The sequence below is a fragment of the Phalacrocorax aristotelis genome, chromosome 1, assembly GCF_949628215.1.
Source record: "Phalacrocorax aristotelis chromosome 1, bGulAri2.1, whole genome shotgun sequence".
In the NCBI taxonomy this organism is placed as follows: Eukaryota; Metazoa; Chordata; class Aves; order Suliformes; family Phalacrocoracidae; genus Phalacrocorax; species Phalacrocorax aristotelis.
In genome coordinates this window covers 136,366,879-136,375,799 of record NC_134276.1, presented here as the reverse complement: position 1 = coordinate 136,375,799, position 8,921 = coordinate 136,366,879, and positions in this window count along the sequence as shown.

Below are 8,921 nucleotides of genomic sequence, written 5' to 3'. Positions count from 1 at the left end.
CCCAGGGGTATGGGACAAACTATGCAATACTAAGATGGACATTTGGCAATTGTACAAGACTTATTATGGGATGCTTAGGAAAGGAGCTAAAGGCAGGGAAAAAAAGGGGACGCGGTGGTTTGGGGAGGAACAAATATGGAAGAATGATTGGCTGGTCAGTATGCTCGTTCAGCCATGCCCTGCACCTGATCTGTCCTGTCTTCTTATTAAACTCAATTTCTAAACATATTCCTGGGTGGAGCACTCTATTCTGTGTGCATTTGTGTGCTTGAAGGTCCAAGAGCCAACAACTGGAGATCACAGGTCAGAAGTACTGTGTGCCTGTGGTGCCAGCAACCAGAGTGACCAGAGTGAGTGAAATCAAGTCTTGACAACTGACTGGTTTAATCACAAACCGATAGCTAAAACTGTCTTCCCTATCCCAAAACTACTTAAGCCTATAAAGCATAGGGGTGTATATATAAGAAACAGGCAAGGAACATGCCAGCACAATTGGAGACAGGCAAACAGCTTTTCTTTTATTTTCACTCAGATCTGTTACTATGCCAAGTTACTGCTCTGTTTAAAACTTTCCTAGAACATAACCCTGTAATTTGGCCAGGATGGTGTCAGCCTTCAGAACCTCACCATAGAATCATAGAATGTCCTGAGATGGAAGGGACCCAGAAGGATCATCAAGTCCACCTCCTGTCCCTGCACAGGACAACCCCAAATTAACACCGTATCTTTGAGGGCGTTGTCCAAGTGCTTCTTGAATAGCATCAGGCTTGGGGCTGTGACTACCTCCCTGGGGAACCGGTTCCTGTGCTACACCACCCTCTGGGTGAAGAACCTTTTCCTAATATCCAACCTAAACCTCCTCAGCCACATCTTCCTGCCATTCCCTGAGGTCCTGTCACTGGTCACCAGAGAGAAAAGATCAGTGCCTGCCCCTCCTCCTCCCCTTGCGAGGAAGCTGTAGACTGCAACGAGCTCTCCTCTCAGTCTCCTCTTCTCCAGGCTGAACAAACCAAGTGACTTCAGCCACTTCTCATACGGCTTCCGCTCTAAACCCTTCGCCAACTTTGTGGCCCACCTCTGGACACTCTCCTGTAGCTTTATATCCTTAATGTGGTGTGGCACCCAAAACTGCACACAGTGCTCGAGGTGAGGCTGCACCAGTGCAGAGTAGAGCAGGACAATCCCCTCCCTCGACCGGCTGCAATGCAGTGTTTGATACACCCCAGGACACGGTTGACCCTCTTGGCTGCCAGGGCACACTGTTGGCTCATGTTCAACTTGCCATTGAGCAGAACCCCCAGGTCCCTCTCTGCAGAGCTGCTCTCCAGCCTCTCGTTCCCCAGTCTGTATGTACATCCAGGGTTGCCGTGACCCAGGTGCAAAATCCGGCACTTGCCCTTGTTAGACTCCATACAGTTGGTGATTGCCCAGCTCTCCAGTCTGTCCAGACCTCTCTGCCTGGCCTCTCTGCCCTTGAGAGTATCAACAGCTCCTCCCAATTTTGTGTCATCAGCAAACTTAATTAGGATTCCTTGCAGTCCTGCATCCAAGTAATTTATGAAGACACTACAGAGTACCGGCCCCAAGATGGATCCCTGTGGAACCCCACTAGTGACTGGTCGCCAGCCCGATGTAACCCCATTTACTGTGGCCCTTTGAGCCGACCCATCAGCCAATTGATCACCTACTGCATTACGTGTTTATACAGCTGCATGCTGGACATTTATCCAGGAGGATACTGTGAGAAACAGTATTGAAAACTTTACTGAAATCCGAATACACCAAATACAGTGGCTGCCTCAGCTTTATTTGAAGTGACAGCAATATCTGTTTGAGGTGGAGTTCTAAGATAATTATACCTATTAAATGTGTATGTGTTCCTAGTTATCCACCCTTCCCCTAATAAGTCCCGATCTGTTGGCCAAAGACAGTAGGCAACTTCACAGACAGGAGATCCTGACGTTTACCCACTTGCAGAAATACTACAGTACAAGTTTAAGCCTTACACACTAGTTAATTCAGTAGCAGAGTCACATCACAAACACCCTAACTGGGATGAAAAGACACGTTGATGCCCTGTTAGACAGCTGAGAAACCAAACACAAGACACAAATCTAGAATAAACCAGATTTATTTATGTAAGAATCCTTCAGATGCTCACTGAAGCCCGTTTACAAAACACCCCAGGCAAGGAACCTTGGTCAATCTTCCTGATTCTGTAATTCCCATGGTCAATTTTGTATATAGTAGAGTCAAAAGACCGATTTACCATGTGCACTGCTGGCTCAAGTGATGCAGGAGCTCCAGGAATAGCTTGCAAGTAGAAGGTAATAGTAGTTGCACAGAGCTTCCAACACTATTGCTAGACAGACAAGCTGAAAACTGTCCATGCATCTGATTCCTTTACCACCAAGTAGGGCTTCTATAAGTAGCTTGTAGTCACTGTCCTGGTTTCAGCTGAGATAGGGTTAATTTTCTTCCTAGTAGCTAGTATAGTGCTGTGCTTTGGATCTAGCATGAGAATAACGTGATAACACAACAAGTTTTAGTTGTTGCTAAGCAGTGTTTACACTCAGTTAAGGACTTTTCAGCTTCCCACACTTTGCCAGTGAGGAGGTGCCCAAGAAGCTGGGACAGCTGATCCAAACTGGCCAAAGGGATATCCCATACCATATGACGTCGTGCTCAGCATATAAAGCTGGGGGAAGGAGGAGGAAGGGGGGACATTCAGAGTGATGGTGTTTGTCTTCCCAAGTAACCATTACACATGATGGAGCCCTGTTTTCCTGGAGATGGCTGAACACCTGCCTGCCGGTGGGAAGAAGTGAATGAATTCTTTGTTTTGCTTTGCTTTTGTGCACAGCTTTTACTTTACCTGTTAAACACTATCCCAAGCCACAGGTTTTCTCCCTTTTACCATTCCGATTCTTTCCCCCACCCCACTGGGGTGGGGTGGGAGTGAGCAAGCAGCTGAGTGGGGTTAATCCAGAACAGTCACACCTGAAAGTCCCCTCAGCTGCAGGCAGTTGGACAAATCAAGCTAATTACAGCACTGGGTTTCTGCTCTTGACAGGTCTGGGTTCTCTATTTGATAGTACATACTGCTTTGGCCAGCGACCAGAAGGTGAGGGGCATCTCCCCAAGCAGAGTCAGTTTGCAATAGCCAGGTTCAGGGATAATCTTGAGACAAGCAAACTCAATAGTTTTAAAGCAAAGAACATGAAGCCTCTATTGCCAGAATCAACAAGTTGCTGTTGTCCAACACCTGTAAGTCCATGGTAGAGAAAAATCATGGAATACAACCACACCAGTAAATAAAACTTCATCAAGGCACAGGGTCATTCATTTCCCAATTATTGCCAATGCTGTAACTGTTCATGTGTTCCTGCCTGCACCATCTAGGACGTTCCCATAGAGAATACCCACAACAATTTGCAGAGTAAGACTCACCAGAGACTTTTCCCCAGGGAAATAACTCGAGTTTGGTAAGTTTGTTCTGGTCAGCATGTGGGAGAGAGGAGCTAGGTGGGCCAACAACAATTGTGTCCTTTCACTTATACTTCCAAGGCCTGAGAACAATCCCTCAGCTGGTCTTGCATGACAACAGAGAGAGAACTGTGTATGCAAAACACTGCACCTCCTTCTGCTCAATGATGCTGGCCAAGCCAGGGAATCAGATGCCCTACATTTCCTCAACAATACAAAGGAATCATGAAAAAAATATGCAAGGGAACAATTTGCTTTGCTTAGGTATTTACAGCTCCAAGAATACACAACTTAGATGTGCCAATAGGTTGTTCGATTGTTTGACTCATACATGTTAAAAAGCTACCCTTCAAATGGAAAGGAATAAATTGTAATTAATCTGATTTTTTTTCCCTCATACATACAAGAAAGTGTGCTTACCTCTGTTAAGATCCCCCTGCTTCTTTTAGACTTTCAGAACTTTTTGGGTGTTTTGGGGTTTTTATTGTGGGGGCTTTGGTTTTTTTGTTTGTTTCTTTGGTTTGGTTGGGGTTTTTTTTTTGGGGGGGGGGGGGGGGGGTTGGTGGGAAAAGGGGAAGCAGGGAGGCAGAAATAAAAAGATGAATCCCAGTATCACATTAGGTTGGTTGTTTAAAAAAAAATTCAATTTTGTTTTTTCATGAACACTTACAAAAAGAAGACAAAAGTACTTTCATGAAACATAAGGATTACGCTTTTGTCAAAATTTTATGGAAATTCAGGCAAGGGAAAAATAAAGGATCTCAGGACAGAAACAGGGCTAGAAAAAAAATGACAGAATGAGGTCCATCCTGGGAAAGAAAAAACTAAGCTAGCAAGAACACAGCAGATTATATTGTGAAGTCCAGTAAACATTTCCAATATAACAGGAAATTAACAAATGCCATCAAACTAACTAGTATGAAATGCTCAGAAGAAAAGGTAGGGATGTTCAGGATTTACATACAAGGTAAGTCTGTTTGCTTTAACTCTGCTCAGACCACAGCTGAAATATTATGCTGACATTATTGCACAATCTGTTTTAGAGCCATAAAAAAACCCAAACAAACCAAAACTAACAACCAGGACCAGAGGAAACAAAGAGCACCTTGTACTGTACATGTTGCAGTTAAACCACAGCAAGTACTGTACTATGCACTGTAAATGCATGGGAATACCTCGACTAATAGTACAAGTGTAGTACAATTGTATTTAAATACTGTGCATTTTAAAATATTTATCTTTAAAATACTCAGTATTTGGTTAAAAGTACCAACAAATACTGCTTTGGTAATAGGAAAGTTTTCTGCATGGTTTGGGTATACTGGAGCATAGAGGAGAAAGAAGAGAAGCGTGCCTACAACAGCTCTACTATTCCACTCACTGTCAGGATCAAAGAATGATCCTTTACCAGCTTTGCATCACAGCACGTATACCACTGTGATACACTGAAGGAAGGAATGAGGGAAAACTAGTTCTAAGACGCAGAATTTCTGGGGGTTGCTGGTAAGCACACTCAGCACCCTCCATGGATAACAAGGAAACATTGAGCAAGAGTCCCATACTAGCTGAAGTCGGTGGCATTTTTGCCAAACTCAAAATTCTTACCCTCCATGGCAGAAACTGAGCATTGCTCAGGGCAGGCTCCTACAGACACGGGTAGCCTTCAAGTACAAGGAAGGACAGTGCACTGGAACTGGAGCAGAAAGAGATGGTCCATGCCCAAGATTTTGTTAACCTCCCTATTGTGTAACCTAGGCTGCATAAAAAGCCCTACCATATAAAGAAGCCTACGGAATCCTGAGCTGCGTAAGTGTGGCCAACAGGTCAAAAGAGATCATTCTCCCCCCTCTACTCCACCCTTGTGACCCCACCCGGAGTACTGCATAGAGCTCTGGGGTCCCCAGTACACAGAAGACATTGAGCTGTTACAGTGGGTCCAGAGGAGGGCCGCAAAGATGATCAGGGGGCAGAAGCACCTCTCCTATGAGGACAGGCTGAGACAGTTGGGGTTGTTCAGCCTGGAGAAGAGAAGGCTCCAGGGAGACCTTATTGCTGCCTTTCAATACTTAAAGGCAGCTGATAAGAAAGATGGAGAAAGATTTTTTGCTAGGGTCTGTAGTGACAGGACAAGGTGCAACAGTTTTAAACTGAAAGAGGGTAGGTTTAGACCAGACATAAGGCAAAAAAAGCTATGAAGAGGACGGTTAGACACTGGAACTGGTTGCCCGGAGAAGCTGTGGATGCCCCATCATTGGAAGTGTTCCAGGTCAGGCTGGACAGGGCTCTGAGCAACCTGATCTAGTGAAAGATGTCTCTGTCCATGGCCAGGGGGTTAGACTAGGTGATCTTCAAAGGTCCCTTCTAACACAAACCATTCTGTGATTTCTCATGGGTTTTTTTTTTCCCCTCCAAGTAGAGGGAAAAAGTAGTAGCATACGAAGATAAAGAGAGTGCAAACACAGCCGTGATAAAACTTGTCCAAAAAAATTACATTCCTATTTTTCTAACTGTTCTGCAAAAGCCATTCTTTTATCTCCTTCCTTTTTCCTTGTAAGTCATACTGTCTTGTACTACACCAGGAAAGCTGAAGTATTAAAAACCCCTACCATATATATACACAAAACACAAAACTTTGAAGAAAAGCATTTAATGCCTTTTTTAATCAGTTTTATCAGCCCAGAGGATAAATGTTGGCCAATAAAGTTACAGAAGAGGTGGAAAACCTAGAAAAGCATTTGCTAAGCAGCAGTTCTTACTACTGGACAATTTAATTCTAATCAAGACTGTGGCAATACAGAGGGTAAACCAATGCACATGCGTTGCTATCCATGTTTCTCAAACTGGGCACTCTATGCCCTGCTCCAAATCAGAATTCCCAATAACAAAATCCCTGGGATCTGGGATTCCCTAGTGACAATGAGAAAAGTGATTTACATTTTCTAGGTTTTACTCACCCCTCCCAAAGAAAATAACACCCCCCAAAATACCCCAAACACCACAATCAAAAAAGCTTTGCCTGTTAACACTAAACCACTCTCAAAAATCTTGTGATTTATTGTTGCTGATTTATAAACAAACCAAAATAGAAATGTGTGTCAAAACAGGCCTAAGAAAGCACAAAGGAAAGAAGAAGTAGAGATTCACAGGAATCCAGAACTAGCTTCATTCAGAATTTTCTCCAAAAGGTCTTATTTGTTTATTACAAAAATTTTGATGCTACCACCTTTCTAAGCTTTTTCAAAAAAGAATGGTGTTTAGAGTAAGCAAGTCCCAGGCTATAACTAGTCATTAAAAGGGTAGAAAGAAGCCTTAGCAGCACACTGTCACTCTATTCTCAGCTCTGCCACCAGCTTTCCTTTGCCATTTTCATAGAATCATAGAATGTCCTGAGTTGGAAGGGACCCACAAGGGTCATTGCGTCCAACTCCTCTCCTCCTGTCCGTCAGACTGTCCAAGGTTGGGTGGGGCGTGTATGCATACATATCTATGTACATGCACACAGATATACACACACACCCACATATATCTAACACAACTGCCAGTATGACTGCCTTCACCTACTATTCAGCCCTTATTAACCCCTAACATGTCTCCTAAGTGCACACACACACTCACGCAGCCATGCAAATACTTCATTTCATCCATTAACAGATGCTGCAAGGCTCTGCTGTCTCACAAGACCCTCTAGAGCAGCCTGAACATGGGCTATAGATTAGATCATTAGACTTACTGGGAAAGGACCAAAGCAGGTTCCCTTTCAGCCAGAGATGGTACCAGTGCCATGTGCTATTATACCACTGTACCCAAATTTGTTGATGCAGTTTTGGGCCTGACCTGAACATCCCTTTCTGGACAGCCTTCTTGCTGCGTGCCGGCAAGGAACAGAGGTGAGAAATGGCAAAGCCTGAGCAGGAGACAGGCTGCAAAAAGTAGAGGCACCCAGCGCGCTTAAAGACTGTTGCCACTTTTTGCTCTACCAGTGACCTCTTGTGGGGAGGGTGGAAAACAGCAGCCCTCTCTTTCCGTACTGCTTTGAGCAACACCGCACACAAAGGTGTTAGGCACGAGCCACACGTTTGAAGGACCTTCAGTACTTTGCAAATTGCAGATTGGCTGAAAAAACTATTGCAAACTGAGAAACTAGGGATAGGATAAGAAGGAAGATCCTCTCATTGATAAACGAGTAGGGATAAAAATCACTGACGAAACTGAATTATAGTAATTTTGTACTCTGGATTGTATTACAAAATAAGTGATTTTTTTTTCTTTGTTTTAAATTGTTTTCCTTTTTACATTCAAGACCCCTAAATAAATTGCTTTGGAAGAATAAATAATGAGAAATCACACTGTAGTTTCTACAAGGTAGGAAACAGAAGCGCTATGTAAGGCAAAGTATTGTGGAAAACTAGCAGCAGCAGCAGCTGAGCACTAAGGAACACTGGTAAAGCAGAGTATCACATATCTGTTACAGATCAGGAGGCTTAAAGCAAACTTTTAATGGGTATTCATCACCTGCATGTCCTCTGTCTAATAGTTGCGTGAATTAAGATCCTGTAAGGAGTGGTCTGTGGTGCAACTGAAGCCACTGGACAAGCTGTACTTTGAATGGGGAGAAAAGAAAAAAAAAATCACTGCAGTATGGTAAGCGTTCCAGAATCGGCACCTCACAGTACAGCATCACCTTTGACAGTTCTTTCTGCCTCAGTTTGTCATCTGAAAATGGAAACTGCTTGTTAACCATGCAGCACTATCATGATAATTGCGTATCTCTGTACTCTATGTGCACTTGTGAAACAGTTCAGAAGTACGACTGTTTTCGCAGCAGGATGTGAATAACATGCAATAAATCAAGATTAGGGCCACACATATTAAACAAGCACTAATGAGGCTACTTATTTACAGTTAGGATCTTATGGAAAAAAGCCTGCAGTCAGAAAAATACTAAAAGGATCAAATTATTAGCAATATACACTTCACTTCCAGTTTGTCCTAGCTTTTGAATTGACAGATTTATTTTAAAACAACTAAACTTATATTATCAAAAGAAAAATATAAAATCCATGAGAGCCAAATTGAATACATAGCAGGAATGAGCAAAAAATTCCTATTACCACAAGAGCCTACCTCTTCCTAACAGAGTAAATACTAGCAGCAGTAGGCTCTATGTGGAAGACCAAAATGTGGAAGCTGTTAAAATTTAAGAAACACTTCACCCAGGAGTATCATGGTAGCTTGGCAACAATACAGAAATAGTGAGATTCTGATCTTTTGATTAAACCACACTGATTGCTGGAGCCAGAGACTACCATGCTTTCCCCAACCTTGACCTTTATGTGCTTTTCAATCTCTGTACTTGCTTTCCTACTTTACTTTTTCATCACCTGTTCCATCCCATTCTCCGCTTCAAATTTCCCCTCCATTAGGGTTCTACTTTT